Source organism: Cyprinus carpio, chromosome A24 (genome assembly GCF_018340385.1).
Source record: "Cyprinus carpio isolate SPL01 chromosome A24, ASM1834038v1, whole genome shotgun sequence".
NCBI classification, from domain to species: domain Eukaryota; kingdom Metazoa; phylum Chordata; class Actinopteri; order Cypriniformes; family Cyprinidae; genus Cyprinus; species Cyprinus carpio.
In genome coordinates this window covers 12,430,544-12,451,096 of record NC_056595.1, presented here as the reverse complement: position 1 = coordinate 12,451,096, position 20,553 = coordinate 12,430,544, and the positions used below count along the sequence as shown (strand labels likewise).

Genomic DNA, 20,553 nt, shown 5'->3' with positions numbered 1-20,553 from the left:
TGCAAAAACAATGCTAATCAAGTAGCACTCCGTTCTGTGCCACAACCCCTCTTTCCTTTTCTTGGAAAACTATGTTGTCGCCACATTCATTAACTGCCACAGGAGGGAAGGAAAGCAAGAGAAAGTGTGTTTGCCAAGCGGATCACCTGTTCTTCAACCAAAATAGGACACAACTTGAGATTCAATTTTAGCAGCCTGAGGGATTGGGACAGTGTGTGTGTGTGTGTGTGTGTGTGTGTGTGTGTGTGTGTGTGTGTATTTGTGTTAGTAATTGCAGACACATACAGCTCGTACTGAGTGACAGTCACAAGCTGCCCCATAATGCTTTGCTCCTGGCCCTGTTTCTTCGTACCTGCTCTGGGGTGCTGGGCCTAATTATAGCTGACCGCAGATATTTCCACTACTTTTATAACGAGACCTTCCTGCTCTGATTATAGGTCAGGTCAACTATCAATCAGTTAATTTCGGCTGAGCAGGGAACGTTTGGTTTCATAAGACCATCAGACCTGAGCATTGGTTACCACTTTATGTGATTACGGTGAGTATAATGTAAAAAATGGAAATGTGTAAATGATTCATTTTTTTTAGAGGAAACTGAATTATTGAACAGTATGAGTATCAGTAAGGCAGTAAAACTCATCAGCAGTGTGTCATGCCTGATTTTTGCATCGTAGATGGTAATGTAAATGCAATGACATAAAATAAATATTTGTGTTTGTCCCTCTTGAAAATGAAGAACTTTGAAAATAATATCAGCCGGCTGAGAGCTCATAATAGCTCTGTAAAATACAAAATGACAGGAGGGAAGATGGCTGTTTTCAGAATGCATACATTCTTCAACCTGTGAATCATAGCAGATGGCAGACTCTCTCAGCATATGGAAAACATATCCCCCCGCTTTCTTCACCCCTTACAGACCTAATCGGTTCTGAAGTCCTGGAGTAATGCGGTTCTCAATTAGGCCTACTCTCATTAAGGAATATTGCCATTACATGAATCAATTTCTCATGGTTGTTTCTTAGACATCGGCGCTGTCAGGCTGCAGTGAGTGCTGGAGTTGGGCTGGAGAGGGAGCCGTGTGTAATTCGAGTACAAACAGTGTAGAGAAAGGACCAGAACCACACGTGATTACAGAGACTGTCTATTGAAAATGCCATAAAAACAAGGGTGAAATAAGATAAACCTCCTTAATGTTTTATTTTTTATTCATCAAATTATTCTCCTTTTTTTTAGTGTGCTTGGGGGAAAATATAAACTCAACTATTATAGTATGATTTGATAACAACATTAATAAGAATAAACAACATGAACAGTCTGATAGACTGAAAATGCAGTACAATTTGTACATGCAAAATCTGTAACTCATTTACATTATTTAATTAAAGAATTATAATTATAATAAATATATATTTGCATTCAAAAGTTTTTTTTTTTTAATGTTTTTGAAGGAAGTCTCATATGCTTACCAAAGCTGCTGCATTTATTTAATCAAAAACACAGTAATATTGTGAAATATTATTAAAAATAACTCTTTTCTATTTGAATACTTTTTAAAATGCAGTTTATTCCTGTGATGGCAAAGCTGACCTTTCAGTAGCCTTCAGTGTCACATCTTCAGAAATCATTCTGATATGCTGATTTGGTGCTTAAGACACATTTATTATTATTATTAGCAATGTTGAAAACAGCTGTCCTGCTTAATATTTTATTTTATTTTATTTTTTTGGTAAAAACTGCAATGATTTTTATTTTCAGGAGTCTTTAATGAATTGAAAAAGTTCATAAGAAAAGCATTTACTTGAAATCTTTTGCAAATGTCTTCACTGTCACTTTATTGATACACAATTTAACGTGTTGTTGCTGAATTCATTTCTTGCAAAACAACATTTTAACGATAGTATATAAAAACAGACTTTAAATACATGTTTTGGATTTACTCAACCCAAACTAACACCATTTTATGCATTATTAGGCCTAATTTAATAAATTATCTGGGCATTTAAAGGTACTTTCTATTAATGATAATCTACTGTAAGTAACATGACTATGTTTTAAATGCACTTTATATTTAGGCACAACTTACTGATATTTAGTCAATTCTATAGCCTGCCCCAAACAGTGCATTCGCCCCTCATATCAAACACTAGCAGACAGACACAGGTATGTCTAATGGCTTTCTTATATAACGACACATTGTGTTGAAAGGTCACAGTCAGCCTCATAAACACTGAGGCCTTGTTCAGGCCCCAGCTGCCTGACGCCTGGAGCTCCTCTGACACTGATAGCACAGAGGTTACTCCTCAGGTGGGTGACACAGACACTCCACTGTCACCTTTACTTTGTTCCTCAGTGCATCTCCACCTTTCACCTGGGGGCCCTTTCCCAGAGCCTTTTCACACTGTGCTTTAACACAATGCGACCCATGCCCCCCAGACGCCCATACACCCCTCATCTTTGTTACAGGTCTCTCTTTGCACCCGTATAGGTGACATGCAGATCGACTGCGAATATTTAGGAGAGTTGCCAATTATGTGCAGAAGTGTACGGCCTGGAGGACAAATTGATGATAAAAGACAGTGAGTGATGGCATTGTGTGGCAGTGCGTTCGCGTGACAATGCACACAAAAAAGATATTTCGGATTACGTTTCCGAGCACTGGGAGTGTGGGATAATTACAAACAGATTGGCCATTTTAGTAAATGTTGTACTTGAACTATAATGACGACCCTATGAAATCAAGGGAAAATGTCATCACATCATAAAAGTCATATTATTATTGCCGTCATTTTGTTTTAATGTATTTGACTAGTTAAGGAATAATGAAAAAGCATCGGCTTCACAAAGAACACAATCATGATTTTGATTAAAATGTTGGAAGGGTGAAATATTGGTCTTGAAAATCAAGACTCCCTCCAAAATGTTGCTTAATCTCAGGCTCTTTGGACCTTAATTGGACTATATCTATTTTTTAAGCAACATGAGATGAAATATCATGCTTTCGCTCATCTCTTTACGTAATAATAATGCTCATAAAGTGGATATTGCTTGGAGGGCTGGATTGTTGGCTAAGCTCTGGTTTAGATGCATTCGTTTTGGCCTGCATTTTGGTGTTCTCCTTGATGCATTTCTATAGATCCGATTCCTCAAAATGGCTTATCCACAACTGGCTCAGGCGAGGTCGGTGATGACATTCCGCCTCTGAAGTCCAATCACTTAAAGTCCTGTAAACACTGACGTGCTTTTATGTAAGCATTAACTACACAGTGGATACCATTTAATAGTGCATATCAATTGCTATTGGAAAAATGAGAGAAGATTACGATTTAGTCTCTAACAGGCCAAATAAACAGGATCAGGATGATTAGAGCCAGATGTGTGTAGAGTCAGAACACACTAGAAAAAGACATCAGCATGCTAGCGTACCTGCATTAGTTTCACTTCATGATTATAAATTTTTTTTCAAAACTTTATCTTTTGTGTTCCACAGATGAAAGAAATTCCTATGGATTTGGAACGAAATGAGGGTGAGTAAATAATGGCAGAATTTCCATTTTTCAGTGAACTATCCCTTTAGCTGTTTTAAGGATGTGTTTATACAAAGGCAGAGGAGCATGTGAACCATTTGTGTTTCTGGATGTCTTGTGGTAAATCTTCCCTCACTCATCACTGATCAGACCCGATATTGTTTGAGTTACTTGCAAAATGACGTTTACAATTGGTACAACAGTTGAAAATTCGGACTCAGGGAATTAAATGCACTGCAACAGTGTGTTATCCATTACAAAGTTATGCAAGAGAGTCCAAACGCATTGATAAACAAGAATCAAACCAGACTCCAATGCTGTGCGGAATCTCTCTGAACCAATAGATGACAATCTCATTTGTGTTTTTGTAAATCAGTCTCATCCACAGAAAAACAGAAGAAGAGCGACGGCATGAACATGGAAATGTGTTGAGTGAGCAAACAGACAGTGTTGTTTTAAGCTATTTAAATGTTGTGTGCAATGCCAAACAAACTTGCCTGGGTTTTGCTCCTTAATTAGGCGGGTTTGTAGGGCAGATGATGCAAAGACACAGACGTAAACGTGCACACACGCTTATGTGAGCACATGCTCCCCCTGTAACCTCACTCTACTGACAGTTACTCTCAACTGTCACTAAACAATACAGGGCGGCACAGGAAATCAGAAGAGGGTTTATTCAAGACAAATGTGTTTCTGTGTGTATGTGAGTATTTGGGTCTAAGTGATCCGGTAATGGGAGAACATGTGCCTTATTATTTACCTTCAGAAATGAGGTCAGTACACTCTCCCCCCATTAGTATAGTCATATCTATCTATCTATCTATCTATCTATCTATCTATCTATCTATCTATCTATCTATCTATCTATCTATCTATCTATCTATCTATCTATCTATCTATCTATCTATCTATCTATCTATCTATCATCTATCAGTCAAAAGATAAAGATTTTCAAATGTTTTTGAAAAAAGTCTCTTATGCACACAAAGCCTGCATTTAATATATGTATATATATATATATATATATATATATTTTACAGTCATCAGTAAAAACAGTGATAATGTGAAATATTATTAAAATTTATAGGAACTGTTTTCTATTTTTATGCATTTTTAAATGTACCATAATTTATTCATGTGATGCAAAGCTGAATTTTCAGCAGCCATTACTCGAGTTTTAATAAAAGTATTCATTTCTTGTTTTTAAAATCTTGTTTTTAAACTCCAAACTTTTGAATAGTAGTGTATCATGATTTCCACAAAAATATTCAGCAGCAAAAACTGTTTTCAACATGAAAAATAAATGTTTCTTGAGAACAAATGAACATATTAGAAGGATTTTTGAAGGATCATGTGACAGTGAAGAATAATGCTATAAAATATTATAAAAATGTATATTTTAAAAAACAATTTGTATTCTGATAAACAAATTAATTAAACAAGAATTTGGTTGTAAACAAACAAACAAACAAACAAACAAACAAACAAACAAACAAACAAACAAAATAAATAAATAAATAAATAAATAAATAAAAATGAAACCCATCTGCAGCTAATAAAGTCTTTGTGTAGAAAGACTATCATTAATTGAGGTAGACGTGTAAATGCATCTGCACATGGAGCCAGTTAAACCATTAGAGACCTGCTGGCTGGTCTGGGTGTGCGTGTGTATGTGAAAGAGAAAGATGCAGTCTGTCTTTTATCAGTCTCCATTAGAGAGGACAGCAGCCTGGCCTCTGATGGCTCATTTGTGTTTGCCACATTAATCTCTGTGAGTAAGCAGCAGCAGCAGCAGGTGGGAATTTCTGCTCACGCTAATCGTATGACAACAGAGTCCCTGCACCTGGACGTGACTGTGACACCTGGGGCTCTTCCTCTGGGGTCGCTCTTTCTTTCCTTCTCTCTACCTATTTATCTTGGTTGTGTCTAAAAGCTTAGGCAGCTGCCTGGTTGCCTCGCCGTCCTATCAAGCAGTGACTTCAGAGGCCGTGTTTGCATTCCTTTTAATTATTTGTGAAATTTACTAGCATGTTCTGAATGAAAAAAAAGTTTCTAGACCAAATTTATTTCAGTGCATACCTCCTGAAACTCAATTCTATAGAAGCTTGTTTCTGCCATGGATAAAAACAAACAAACAAACAAACAAATAAATAAAAGGTAATTGCAACTTTTTATCTCACAATTCTGACTTTCTTCTCAGAAATGCGAGTTTTCAGTATGTCTCACAGTACTGAATTTTTTCTTACCCTTACCCTTACCCTTTTTATTGTTTATTCAAGGGGGAAAACAAGCTTCTATAGATTTCAGACAGGCTTCTGAGGCAGCATAATGGTCTAAAGGCCTGTTCACAATGAGGTGAATGAAAATTAATTAATTCAGGTGATCTGTTTTTTTTTTTTTAATCTAAAAATGCAGTTTTCTGTGAGGGTAGGTTTGGGTTATCATAGGATGATAGAAAATACAGTTTGTACAGTATAAAAACCATTACACCTATGGAGAGTCCCATTAACCACATATACCAGTGTGTGTGTGTGTGTGTTTGTCTGGGGAGTCAGTGGACTGTAGGCGTATAAATGATTGCAACATTTTAATGATACACTGCTTCAGTAACCCAAGTCACTGATATTTAAAAATATGCAACTCCTTGTCTAGGATATCAGTGAGCAATCTGTAACAATGCGCCCTTTTGCTTGAGGAGAATCCACTTCTTAGACAGTAAAAATATAGGGATGACATTATTGTCTTGAAGGGCATCAACAATTCATCTCTCCAGGAGCCCTTAAACCCATACTAGAGTCTGGGATCAGATTCAGACTGTCTATTCTCCACGGTAATCATTACTCCTGGGTCAACTTGTGATCTCAGGCCAATCTCTGGTGGTTTTTCTGAGAGGAGACGTAAAGCTTTCTAAAGTCCACAGGCTCTTTGGCGGTGCTCGTCTGGCAGGCGGTGGAGATGATTTGGGATGGAGTTGTTGAAGAGTGACGCTGGCCTGAAATCAGTCGGAACTGACCCAGCAGGACTGAGACGCGGCCTGCATGCCACACGCCACGATCGCAGAGGGTCAGCGCCATTGAGCTCTGATCATTTGCCTAATTATTAGGGGTTCAGATGTCAATCCAAGTAAGGCCACCCATTCCACTATACCACTCGGATGTGGTGGTGTTATGGGTCTGCGAAAAACACAAGGAAGAGAATTAGAATGAGAAAGAGAAACACAGAGAGACATACTATGGTGTTTATTTTCGGCTGGAGGTGATGTTGGCCCAAAGCAAAGCTACCTAATCAGTAGTGGCAGTTCTCGAGGCTGTGTTCCCCAGAGGCCCGGACTGGTGAAGGAGCTGTCGTCTTAGTAATTGAGTGATTTCTTTATTTTGCAGGAAAAGCTTCTCGCCAGGGGAAAAGCGCCACTTCCGGCCCGGAGGGAAACCTAAGCCGCACCAGACCGACTGCTCCAGTCCATGTCTCAAGCTCCATCTTTAGGGACCAGGGCAGCACTTTCATCTGGCCTCTCTCCCCTCTTAGCCATCAATATCACCTCTCTTACTGCAGCCATTCAGACCCCCAGAGACTACTCTTTACTTTCCACCAAAGAAAAAAAAATCTATTTATCTAAAATCTTTATTTAACACTTGCATATAATATAGCGTATCTTGCCAGAAGATACATATCTTGTAAGCTGTGCACATGTGCCAAAAAGTCTGTTTTTTTTTAACTATGTAACACCTTGAGGTAATGTTTATGACACCTCATCTATCTGGAAGGATTTTTTGTGTCAAATATTTTTGTCTTTGACATTTTCATTGATGACGACCGAACCAGCTTTTGGCTCGCTATGGTATAAAACTGTTACTTTTGGCCCTGTGTACTTCTCTTAAAACACATTTTTCACAGAAGAACTGTCATTTTCTGAAATTAAAGATCGTTTGCAATACATCTCAAAGTATGTATTTTGTTCAATAGCATTCTGTGGTGGAAATGACATTTCAAAAGGTACTCAAACAATATTCTAGATATATAATCCCATCTCATGCTTTTCGCTGATACTGTTGCCTCCTTGGAAAACAAGCACAATAGCTTTTTAAGTCATGAAGTTAAGTCACCTCTATTTCTATAGTGCACAATACAGATTGTGTCAAAGCAGCTTCACAGAGACAAACAGGAAAACATCAGAATCAATTATGAAAAAAAAAAAAAAAAAAAAAAAAAAAATACTGATACAAATCATATCAACAATTAAATAATTCTAACAATTTCATAATCAATCCAAAACCAGTCAATATCACATTCAAAATCAATACAATAATACTGTAAAGTTCATTCATTTGAAAAAACAAGTTTAATTCAGCTATATGCAGTTGTACAAAAGGCAGCAACATCATTATTCAGTTATGAATAAATATACAAACTAACAACATTTTAGTTGTGTTTGAAATTACACCATTACTTTTTTTTCTTATAAATGATATAATTATTATATTGATATAAACAACATTGATATAAAAATGAATAATAATGAATACATACATATTTAAATAGTTTATGATTATCTCTTTGTTTATATTTGAATCATTTTAATAATAATAATAATATACAATATACAATATTTAAACATTTTATGTAATAATACTAATAAATATAGCTATAATTACCTTATGACATTATGTTTTATGATGGATTTTTTTTTAAGGATTGCAAGTCTGGCTCTGGGACAAGGGTAAAACGATAAAATCCTGTCATTTATTTTTTATTTTTTTGGTTGTTTTGTTTTTAGTAGCAAAGGGTGAATAATTAAGGAATTATGAAAATGGTCTTAATGTGACATTCATATGAAAATTATTTTAGAATTTTCATAAAAATCAAATCCCTGGGTCAAATCCCTGGGTTTTAGTGCCTAAAGTTAATCAAAAATATATTTAATATATATTATTTAAAGTAAAAATTGCAGATGACTCTTTGTTTGATTGTTATGTGTGCTTGTGAATAAAGTGAACTGCCCATGAAATACCTAAAAAATAGCTAATATTACAGCAAGGACTTGCTGGATCTGTGTGTTGTGTTAGTATAAGATGGGGTAGACCTCACTGTGCTAATATGCCCACGCTGAGTGAACCTCAGTGAAAACAGACCACTGACAGTGGAAAACAGACACTTTGAAGGGTACCACAGATCCAGTGGGCGCTACACAACAGCAACAAGGCCTTGAAGAAAACCAAAACATTTTTTTTTCCCCACTCAAGCTGCAGATAATCAAGACCAGCCTCCAATCACCAAAACCCAAGCTGAGCATGAGTTACAGCAATTCCCTCTGTCTCTCTGAGTGATTCTGATTGTTCCAGAAACAACAGATGGAAATTCTGAGCATAAACATGTAAATATTCCAGTCATCAGCGTATTCTGACATAGACTGATGTTTCAAACAGCAGAAATAGTGAAAAATACAGAGGATATTAGCATCAACCTATAGAAAAGCAGAAATATGCACTTCTTAAAACATGAAAAATCTCAATTTCTCTTCACAAACTACCAAAAATGATGTAAGATAATGCAATGACAGTGGAAATTGAATAAGAACCTGCCCACAGTTCATGATGCCGGATTGGAGCATGTGAATTTAAGCAATTGTGTGGAAACGGCATGGGCCTCCAGTGATTTGATATAAAATTTTAATTTGAGCTTCTCACATAGCAGGTCTCTATCTAAACAAAGCGACCTCGTGGGGAGGGTGATTGGCTTAAGGAACCCGTTCTTTGATTGTACGTAGTTAGCAGAGGGGCCTCGCTTGGTGCATTCGAGCTCTGGCTAAAATCAGGCCGTATCCACTGCCCTATTCTGACACCGTCAACTTCCAGGCCAAGCTTCCCCCTTCTGATTGCTGCAATATGACACAAACCATCATTATAATCACCCACAGTAAATCTCAACAAACCTCAATTAGGCAAATCAGAGATCATGTAGAAGTAGCATAGCACTGCAGGAAAACAAATGCTAGATTCCCTTTGGCAAGAGCTTTGCTTGCAGAAAAATAAATCAGATAGTTAATACATCTCTGATCATGGGTTGATTGCGTGTAATTGAAATGCTCACAGCCATGAAACGCTGCTGGGAAACTGTTTTTTGTACAAGTCTTTTTAACAAATGGCAGTTATATTTCAATGCTAACTGTGTTGTACTTTTTTCACCCTCTGGTCTGACACTACAACAGCTGCTTTTTAGCCAATAGAATTAACATATTTAAAAAACTCAAATGCTGTCCGATGGCAAGTCCAGAGGCACTAAACACCTATGACTGGAAGTTGCAGCATAGCTGTGTTTAGCTGCACATGGACTTAAGCCCAGATGGAAAAAGAGAGCGAGAGTATGTGGCTATGCCCTGTAATTTTCTATTGGCAGGTGGGCGATGGCTCTGATTTAATCTGGGCCTTAGCCTCACCATCCGCATTATTGTTACGGGATTCCCCTAGTCCCTCGCCTCCGGATCTTCTGTCACATTCTGTCATGCCAGCCCTGCGCAATGCCAGCTGGAGCTGGGGGCACTAGAGACTTCAGATTAAGCATTATCCCCTACCGCCCCCCTCCTCTTTCCACATATACACCATCCTGTCTATCATGCCTGTGTAGTGGCTTATGAATGTGGGCTGTTGGAATGAGGTTTAAGTGCTGGAGGGTGTGAGAGTGGCATTACTGCCTCATGTTCAGAGCCTGTGCGGAAAAGTCAGATATACTTAAAAAGCATGTTGTAGAATTTGACTCTGGTGTTATCAAAACATTTTTTTTTCTGTTTGTTTGAGAATTCTAACCAGCCACAAATAGCAACCAATAATGTGAGACTGGGGCAGGGCTGTCTGCTTATGGCTGAAAAATGGCAAATAATAGGAAACCTGTTTGAAAACAGCCATTATTTGCACCATTCTGCTTTTTGCCAACTAAATTACAAACTAATTTCAACACAAAATGCAAGGAACATCTAAATGTAAAATGTCTTTATCCCAGCAAGGACTTAGCAATGAATTTTAAAACCAGTGTATTGTTTTTGCTGTTCAAGAGCTCTTCAGTTATGAACGTAAGACTCTGTGGAGATTATTTGGAGGCCAAATTTCAGACCTGCTTGGTAGAGGGTCTAAAAATTGCAATTAGAGAAGCAATAATTATTTTATGCTGTATTTTACATCTTTATTTGAGGATTTAGACATTTTTTATATTATTTTGTATAACTAATTTTGATGTTTAGTTAATTGCAAGAAAAGGAAAAAGAAAAAGATAAAAAGATAAAGATTACCCCCTTTTTTTTAAAAAAGGAAAAAAAGCAGTTTTTCAGGCCCTATTCGTGGAAGTGCCATAAACTATGTTTGCAAATGCGTTCCTGAACGTGTGGTGCATTAACATTGATGAGTATTTATTTTTCTTCATAACCACTCTGCTCATGACTCAAGAAAATGTCCTCTCCAAGTTTGCAATGCCAGTACAAATTGTACACAACTCAGTCACTCGCATAGATACTGCAAACCATGAGCAATAATCTCTTCCTGTAAAAACTTAGCATGAAATTAAACTGAGCACAATAAAACAAAACAAAACAAAACAAAAAAACGCCCAGATATCTACTGAAGACAAATCTATGCTGCCCCCCAAAAAGTAATGGTTATTTGTTCAGTCATGTTACGATCTGGAGACAGAGAACATGAAGAGTGGCTTTTATCCACAGCTTGTGAGTTAAACTGGACTGGTTATGGCTTTGAAGTGAGGCCGGCTCATTTTGGATGGAAGTAAGAATGGTGATGAATGTCCCCTGGGATTCCTGCGTCTCCCCCGGCACGTTTGTCTCCCACTGAACTGCATCATTCCTTGTGGCCTTATTACTGAAGCCGTGGTGTGAAGACCCTGCCACAGGGTTGAGAGACAGGGAAAAAGAAAGAAAGAGAGAGGGATTATTTTAGGGATAGGATTAAGGAATCCAAAATATGATCATTCAGAATGAGCCATTAATATGTACTTTATAAGTATAAACAGCCAATATGCTAGTAATGTGCAAGCTAGTAAATAATTGGTCTTTAAAATAAAGTTTACCCAGAAAATCAACACAGGAACCTACGTATAATGCCCAAGTCAAAATGTCACAATGTTCAGCAGCGAATACCACACCTCAAAAACCAGACTTTCGTCTCCATGTGGCTGGCAAAAAATAATAGCGATTAGTTTACATGCTGCATTTGCCAGTTCTAACACATAATAATAGAAAAACCTCGAGTCAAGTCAGGTTACAGGTACAACTGTTAAACATCATGGTGATAGAATACTAATACTCTCGACCTGAATGGAAATCAGGTTTCTATTTTGCAATAAAATAGATTTCTAGATTACTTCAAAGAATAACTCAACTTCTCACTTCCATCATCATCTATGACAAAAAGTGGTCACATGAACCAAACAACAGCCAGAAATATGCAGAAAGTTTAGCTTTACACAGCACCCAGATAATTTCCAACCGCCATTAATCCAAATTTATTGATTTAATTCATACAAACCCCCATCTGTTGTGCTTTTATGTGCGGTTCACACAAATCTCTGGTGGATGAGGGCTGACTGTGAATAACCACATTAAAAGAGCCCTCTGCTATTCCTCCTTGCGTACTGGTAGACGCATCACTTATCTTCCCTTGACTCCAAAACGTCTGCTTTACCTTTTCCCCCAATGTTTGTTTAAAGGAATATCCTACTCCGGAGCAAGGATCCAATGAGGGGCATGACTGACAGTTATGTACAAATTCCTCTTTTACGTCCAAGCCATCTGACAAGAAAAAATGCTGTATGAACTGCCACCTTACGCTCCTCCGAATAGACAGCCAATAGCAGACTGGCAATAACATTAAATCCAATCGGCCTTCTTGCTGCAAACTATCTTTGCAGATGTTCAATGTAATATGAAAGCCGCTCACCCACTCGCCATAGAAAAGTCCATTATTTCACTGCCTCATGCTTTTCTTTATAGCTTCAACAGGTATTAAGAAGAAGAAAAGCTATTTGATTTTCTTCTGTCCTAGGCAGCAAGTCCAACTACTAAGGCCAAGATTCTTTTCAATTAAGGATTCATCCAGGCAGATGGTATTGGCATTAGAGCTGAGGATAAAAAATGTCCCAGACTCTCAATAAACAGCCCTTTCTTTCTTTATTCAGAGAATATGTCACTGTGTATTTTTGCTGAACAGTGCTGCCTGAAGAGCAGGGCTCTGTCTGCAAAATTCAGAATTGAAGAACTGGCTCCTTATAAGTTCTTTGTATGCATGCATGCATGCATGCATTTTTGTATACATACCTACCTACGTACCCATCTCTCTATCCTTCTATCAAACTTTTTAGGCTTTGTCAAGCCATTAAAAAAAATAAATTAAAAAAAATAATTTTCAATTCTACTTCTGTACATTGTGATTCTCATTTCAAACTCAGGAATTTATTTTGAATTTAAAGCACATTTTAAATTCTAAGTGATGCACAACCCTAGTCCAAATGCAGATATATATTAAAAAGAAATTAAATAAAATGTCCATGCGCAGTCCCATGCACACACGTCGTCTCAGCCGTGGAGGAGTAGATCAATTAAAAGGATTGTGGGCTGGTTTTGTGGGGGGTGGAGGGGAGAAGCTTTTGTAAAATGGATGTCCTCCAAGAATGCCAGGCAGAGTGCGTTTAAAGCGTGAATAATTTATCCCGAAACTCTATCACACTGTTGTATCGGTTTCCATCATAAAACCTGGCAACAGGAGAGGGAAAATACATCAGCATCTGTGTGACAAGCCTCCGGTGAAGAGGAGAAGGCTTTTTAGGTAGCGGTGGCACAGTGAAAAAAACTTTTAATAAATGAATTCAGTGTCAAGGCTGAGGGACACTGAGGAATGACAGCATATGGCAAGGACCCGTGTGTCACCTCTGGCTGCATGGGGAGCAGACAGCACATGTTCCTGTGTTGCCACCCACCCACACACACACACACACACACACACACACACACACACACACACACACAAACACACACATACACACACACACACACTGTCTGGGCTTCTGATCCAGGCCTCTGCTTTTTTTTTTTTTTTGCCAGCAAGACGAAGAATGGAAGAAAAACAGGAGGAAGACAGTGTAAGGAGTCTGGCACACTCTCCCAGCATTACATAGCCTCCAGCGACAATTTTAAAACATCATTTCAGATTTGGGAGTGAATCTACTATGAAGCAACGTCTCAACCCATAATGTGTGCTACAGGCTCTGATTGCTTATCAAAGGCAAACGGCGAGCGTGTAGGAGTTTCTCATCACTACCGAGTGAGACCGGGCCTCTTTTTTTGAAATATGACACTATATGAGAGAGTCATGGCCCAGACAGAGAAACAAGGGAATGTGTAGAATGGCTGGAGTATGAGAGAGCATGAAAAACAACAAATACAAAACAAAAACATTTTAGTTTCCTTTCTACCAGTGGATGCATTCTTAACAAGAATGCGGACCCCCTCTGGCAAAAGAGTGATCTGTTATGACAGTGGGGGATGCTGAAAAGATCCTGATGCTGAGAAGATGGTGAAAGATTTTATTTCCTGTTCCTGTACTCCTGATTTTATGCTAATGAATCTCAGATGCCGACTGTTGTATAAACACTAGCTCACGGTGTTTTGAGAGTGGGGTGGATTTGATATTTAATCAGTGAATTCATCATCTGCCAAAATACATCTTTGCGCTTCGGTTCAGCTCAAGTGCAAAACCAACTAAATGCTGAAAAATGTTTTGAAATTGTGGTTTGTTGTTGTGGAAGTCAGATTCAGGCAATATTCCCATGCATCATAAAGCATTTAGTGATTATACTTCACCCCAAAAATTTTAAATGCATCAGTTTTTTTTTTTTTTTTTGCATGTGCAACACAAAAGGAGAAATTTTGAAGACTTTGCTGCAGTTTTGAGCAAAATGCAGAATTAAAGAATTGTCGCTCTGGATTCATAAGTTGGACCTTTAATCGGATTGGGCATGCACCACGGGAAGTTGAATTTGAATTACTGGAAGTGAAATTTCTTTCACCCTGGTCCAAAAATGTGTATATATTAAACAAGTACAAATGTGTATAGGTGACATTTCAAACAGATTTGTTTTTAAGACTTAAAACCTTCAAAGATCAAGACTTTTTAAACTTCTTGACAATTTTTTTTTTTCACAAAGTAAAGTGACACATTCTGTTAATTTGAACTTCCTTAAATTCATATTCAAATAGCAGTCCTGCTTTTTGTTTGCTACCTCTACTAAATTGCTAATAGCTTTGTTTATTAAGTATTCTCAAATAAATTCTGAAATGAATGGGGACAAGAGTCACAAAATGACATCAAAAGTAACATACTGTAACAATATCTTAAAAGTTGTCCATATAAATACTGTATCGCATTCTAAGTCTTCAGAAGTCATACAATAACTGTGAAAATTATTCCCTGATCATTTTTCTCTCCAGTGAACTTTTAACCACAATGACTGGATACGTGAATTGACCTTGAGAACTGAATTAGTTGAATTAGACATATAGACTTGATCTGTGAACCAAATCTACCAAATCTACCAAGTAATTGCATGAAAACAAGCAACCAGCACAGCTTACAAAATATCTTCTTTTGTGTCCCTTAATTTTTTTTTTTTATTTTATTTTATACCTTTAATTCTTGTTCCCTTTAATGATGAAGGTAAATGATTGATGACAGAATGGGGGGTGGGTGGGGTGAATCATCCCTTTAATTACTACACTGTTTAGCCAAGCTGTGTGCAGGGTGAAAACTAAATCATACATGATTTACATTCTTTTCATTCAGCAGCCTTGAACACGGTTAAAATCAGGGCTACATTTACATTTGTGTATGTTTCCAAACTACGCAAAAATTACAGAGTATGTATGGCCTATGTGACTTCTGCATGCCAATGTTTGCCTTTTTTCCTCCAGACACTCTCTTGAGGGCTTGGGGGGGTTTCTAACGTGAAGACTTCCATCTGTTGGTGGCTAATTGTGTCTGAGTTCAGTCTGTAGCCATAATCACAGCACCATCATTTCCATCTGCTGAGAGACCGAACTCAGCTACCGCATGCTCGCCGTCGCACTTTAAAGTCAGCTGCCAAAGGCCAACCCTCCCAAAGGAAGGTGCGATTTTCTTCAGAGTGAATGTCTTGTTTCAGCTCCAAAATTAAAAATACCAGATTGTTAGATCGTTCCTCCTGTAGCAAGGGAATCTGAAGGACAGTGGAGGAAATCTAGCGTAATTATATCTGAGCCTTAAAGAATTCATCCAGTCGGGGGTTGGATTCATATAATGTGCTCAAGACAGGAACACAGATAACCTGTGCAGCTCAACCCCAGTTAAGTCTTTATGGGTGGACTCATGTGTTAATGGGAAGTTTTTATAGGCTTTCATCTACTCCCATTCTACATTTTTTACATTGTGTATATTATAAATGACAGCTGCCTCAAACTGTTTTGACCCTACAGTGGTACTGCTGACAGTAATGGACATTTTGTTGCATTTTAGCCAAACTGACATAGAGCAGCAACTGCTATAGGGGAGACCGGGGCTAGTTGTCACAAGAGGAGGTGGTCACAAGAGCTATATCTAAATTATGAGGTTTTGAGAAAGAGTTCAGTTAGACAAATGTTTTTATTCAAGTAATCACTGTGTACTGTTTATTTGTTTCAAAACAAAGTTTTTGAAATCCTGAAATCATTATATTTTTATCTCTTGTCGTAGGAAGGAAGTCATAAAAAAGGATACATTTTCATCTGAACTGTAATCTTGGAACAACAGTATTATTATTAGTCAATATTTATTATATATTAATATCAGGTCACATGTGTTCCATAGGTGTAGTTTCATACCTTTCTGATAGCATGAAAAAAGAAAAGAAAAAAAAAATATATATATATATTATATATATATATATATATATATATATATATATATATATATATATATATATATATATATATATATACATACATTTTTGTTGGGAAAAATACTGGCATTTAAAATTATTAAGGACAGCATATTATTCAGGTTGTGTAGGGGTAACTTTCTATTGCGTCAACTTGTGTTCAATGAAATGTATCTTTTGTTCATGGGAAATCACAATGAAAACAGAGTTTTGTGGGAAAAAAAAAAATAATAAAAAATAAAAAAAAAAATAATAAAAAAAATAATAATATAAAGTGTCACATCTAGCCTGGTCATCCTTTTGTGAATTGAGTAAACCAATGCTTAAATTTACCCTAAAAGTGTCCTAGTTAGTTGTCAAAAAGCCCAGAACGCACGTCTGACACTACAGTATATTTTCTTGAAAAGAAAACCTGAAGACACTTCTTCACTCACCTGCTCTAAATAACTGATAGATTGTAACAGAGTATCCATTTCCTTTGCATCTATATATAGAGAACTTCAGTGTTTCCTTTGTGGAGGTGCACACAGATCATATTTGCCTTGTTAAGGAGGTGCTAATCTGCCGCTGGCTAACATTCCCTCAAACAATACATGTTACAGTGAGGAAAAAATACAGCCTGCAAAATTAGATCAGGACTGCACCTATTAGACCTAGCGGTGCTGCAGCTGTGTACACTGTGTTGGTTAGAGTTATGTTTCACGAAGTGAAAAAATGAACACGCATTACTCTCTTGTGTCTGCACGATCTCTGAAAATGATATCATGGATGACATATAGTGGTTTATTTTAGTTAAATGTTGTGCTAATAAAATTTTTCCTTATAATTTTTTAAATATTAATATTTTTTTTTTTACTTTAGAAGCTATAAGGGTCTGCAATATACATAAATGTTTACATACTGAAAGAGGAAGGTAACACTTACAAGTTACATACTGAAACTATTGTTTTGATAAATTGTAATACTTGTGATTACATCTTAAATGAAATAAAAAATATATATAATTAAATGTGTATGTACTATGTATATATTCTAATATAATTCATATTAGAATGATTTCTGAAGTATCCTGTGACTGAAGGCTGGAGTAATGGCTGCTGAAAATTCAGTTTGTCATCACATGAATAAAATACATTCAAATAGAATTTAATATATATATATATATATATATATATATATATATATATATATATATATCTATATATATATTATATATAAATATATTTTGTTGAGCATAAGATAAAAAAAAAAATTATTTATTTATTTATTTATCTTTTTTTATCAAATAAATGCAGTCTTGTTGAGCATAAGATAAAAAAAAAAACATTTAAAAATTCTTAATTATTCTAAACTTACTGATACTGTAAATGGAGTCGTCAAAGTAAGTGTTACCAAAACTACTGTACTGTATATTAATGAAGATATACTACACTTGTTACAGGTGAATTTGTACCATATGAAAACCCCCAATACACATTGATTAAAGTGATACGTACTTCTTTTTACTTTGTTCTGGCACATTTGACCTTATTATATGACTCAAGGCTCCCTTATCAGTGCAGACCACCTGTACAGATGACTCAGCGCTGGTCTCACCTTTACCTGTATCAAAAGACAAAACCCATGTAAACCAAAACACTTCCTCAGGCCTTAAACAACCCGCCTGAGATACCTCTAACAGGTCGGGCTTCCTTCCGAAACACTTACCTCCACCCAGTAAAAAGTCCTAGTCTGGTGCCAACAACATAAAGAAGATGAGACAACTAATATTGTCTTGGCTACCTTTGCATAGCCTGCAGTCACAAGTCCATTGTTGTCTTGCTCTTTTGAAGCCTGGGAAAAATATCAAAGTCTTACGGCTTGACAGAGCTTTGAACACTTAGATACTGGCCTGATGACAAAAAAAAAAGAAAAAAAAAAAACCTTAGACAACAGAGAGAAAGAGTGAGGGAGAGGAGAGCAAGAGACATTTCTTTTCCCTCCAGTCCTTTTTCCCCACGTCACACAGGCCCACAGCATTTCTCCAGTTTCAAGTCCTGACTTGATTGTTTCAGGGTTATGTGAATGGCCTGCTCTTAGCAGAGAGACGCTGGCTCGGCAGCCCCAGGTAAGGCTCTCCTGCTACATGACAGCTTGACAAGTGATCTTCCATTTACTCTCTCTCAGGAAGTGAGGACCAGAGTAGCGCACAAGTTCTGGCACATTAAGACTGGACTCTCTCCTTTCTCTTTTCTCAGCCCCCCTCTCTCCCTCTGTACAGTACTGTATGTCTGTCACCTGGACCCCCATATTGGTTTCCCCCCACTCTCACAGTCTCTTACACACACACACATTTTTTTTTTAAATGATGGTGTCTCTCATTCTGCAGCCCAGAGAAACAGGGGAATGCCAAATACTTCCAATCATGCCATTTCCACATGGAATGAGCCTGTCAAATTGGTATCTTCCATCTGACAAGCTGACAAGCAATGAGACGAAGAGAGAAAAAGTGAGCGAGGGAGAGAAAGAGGAAATGAAGAAACAGGATCACATGAGAATATGCTGTCTAACTCCTTGATATGCTACTTAAAGGGAAAGTTCACCCAGTGAAAATTCTGTCATCATTTACTCACCTTCATGTCGCTCCAAACCTGTATGACTTAGTTCTGTGTAACACAAAAGATGAAATGTTAACAAATATACCAGTTGCTGTTTTCCTTAAAATTACAATGAATGGGGACTTTCGAAGATTTTGAAAAAAAGAGGCAAAAACACTTAAAAGTATCATAAACCACCACTTGTGCACTTTTTTTTCCCCTCCAATGAGTTGTTAACTACTGCGACCAAATCATGTCATTAAGTTGAACTCAAGAACTGGCTCATTCTGAATTTGTGAGTGAATTATTCAGACCATATTTGAGAACCAGATCAACTGATTTACTGAAAAGATCCATCTCCAAAAAACGATTTTAGTTTACAAATCAAACAGTGCTACCTCTCTTATGAACTCTCATAATTTTCAGTTAAATTTTTCATCTCTTTCCCACATAAATCTATTATATGTTCTCAGATAACTTGGAAGAGTCCATGAATCTTATGAACCACTTTTATGATGATTTTATGGTGAAGCTTGAAGCTTTTTGAAGCTTCAGCACTTCAGTCCCCGTTCACTGACAATGTCAAAGACCATCTCAATCTTCAAAATGTCTCGTTTTTCATGTCATGGAAGAAAGAAAGTCATAAGGGTTTGGATCAACATGAGTGAGTAAATGACAGCTTTTTTTTTTTTTTTTTTTTGGTGCAATCTAATCCTTTAAGTGTGTTGGCCAGAGTCAGCATTGAATACAGGGAATGACTTACTCCTTTCTAAATAAATAAATGAATAAATAAATGGCAGATGGAAGAATACAAAATGCTGACAAAATAAGCATTTTAAAACATCACTGTCAAGAGCCGTTAAACTCTTTTTAATCTCTCATGGCTTCTGACAAGTTTTTGCAAGTATTTTTGCAGTAGGCTTTTATTTAACCATGAACTCATGGATTTACTGTTACATCAGACATTCTTTGAGGTTTGAGTAATTGTATTGACTGGATGTGCAATCTCTTTCACAGAATTAAGTAGCAAACTGTGAAATGACTGATTCACTCAATAAACAAGATATGAAATGATGATACATCATCTGAAAAGCATTTAGCGATCCATATTCGCAATAAAAGGCTCAGAAGAGGTTGAGAACTTGGAGGAGTTGCTTAAAGAGCATTATTTTGCTACAGCAGGGGTTCCCTCTGTAATATTGGAGCTTGATTATGTTTGGCAGTGTTCCATCTTTCTTACAGTGAGCCAAACAATATCAGCGGATTTGTAAACTATGCTTTATTTGAACATTTCAAGGGGAATTCCACCTAAATATTACCTTCTGGTGAGTCCAAAAGCTGTCTGTCTGTTGTTTGGGTAAAATGGCCCCTTTTTTAGTTTTCTTTATTTATTTATTTATTTTTTGACATTTACAGACGTTCTTTTGTATATGAGCATGGACCGCCAGTTAGACTAATGTTCCCATAAATCTCCAATTGGTTCAAAACACAGGGTACAATATAACGTATGA

At 37.0% G+C, this 20,553-nt stretch overlaps 1 long non-coding RNA gene across 1 annotated transcript; it reads left to right on the top strand.

Moving 5' to 3' along the window:
* The first annotated feature begins 442 nt into the window (after positions 1–442).
* Positions 443–7,454, top strand: LOC122135341. The gene is made up of 4 exons (XR_006153449.1): positions 443–538; positions 2,486–2,576; positions 3,488–3,524; positions 6,905–7,454. It is a non-coding gene; the product is annotated as an uncharacterized LOC122135341 (long non-coding RNA).
* Positions 7,455–20,553: the final 13,099 nt, after the last annotated feature.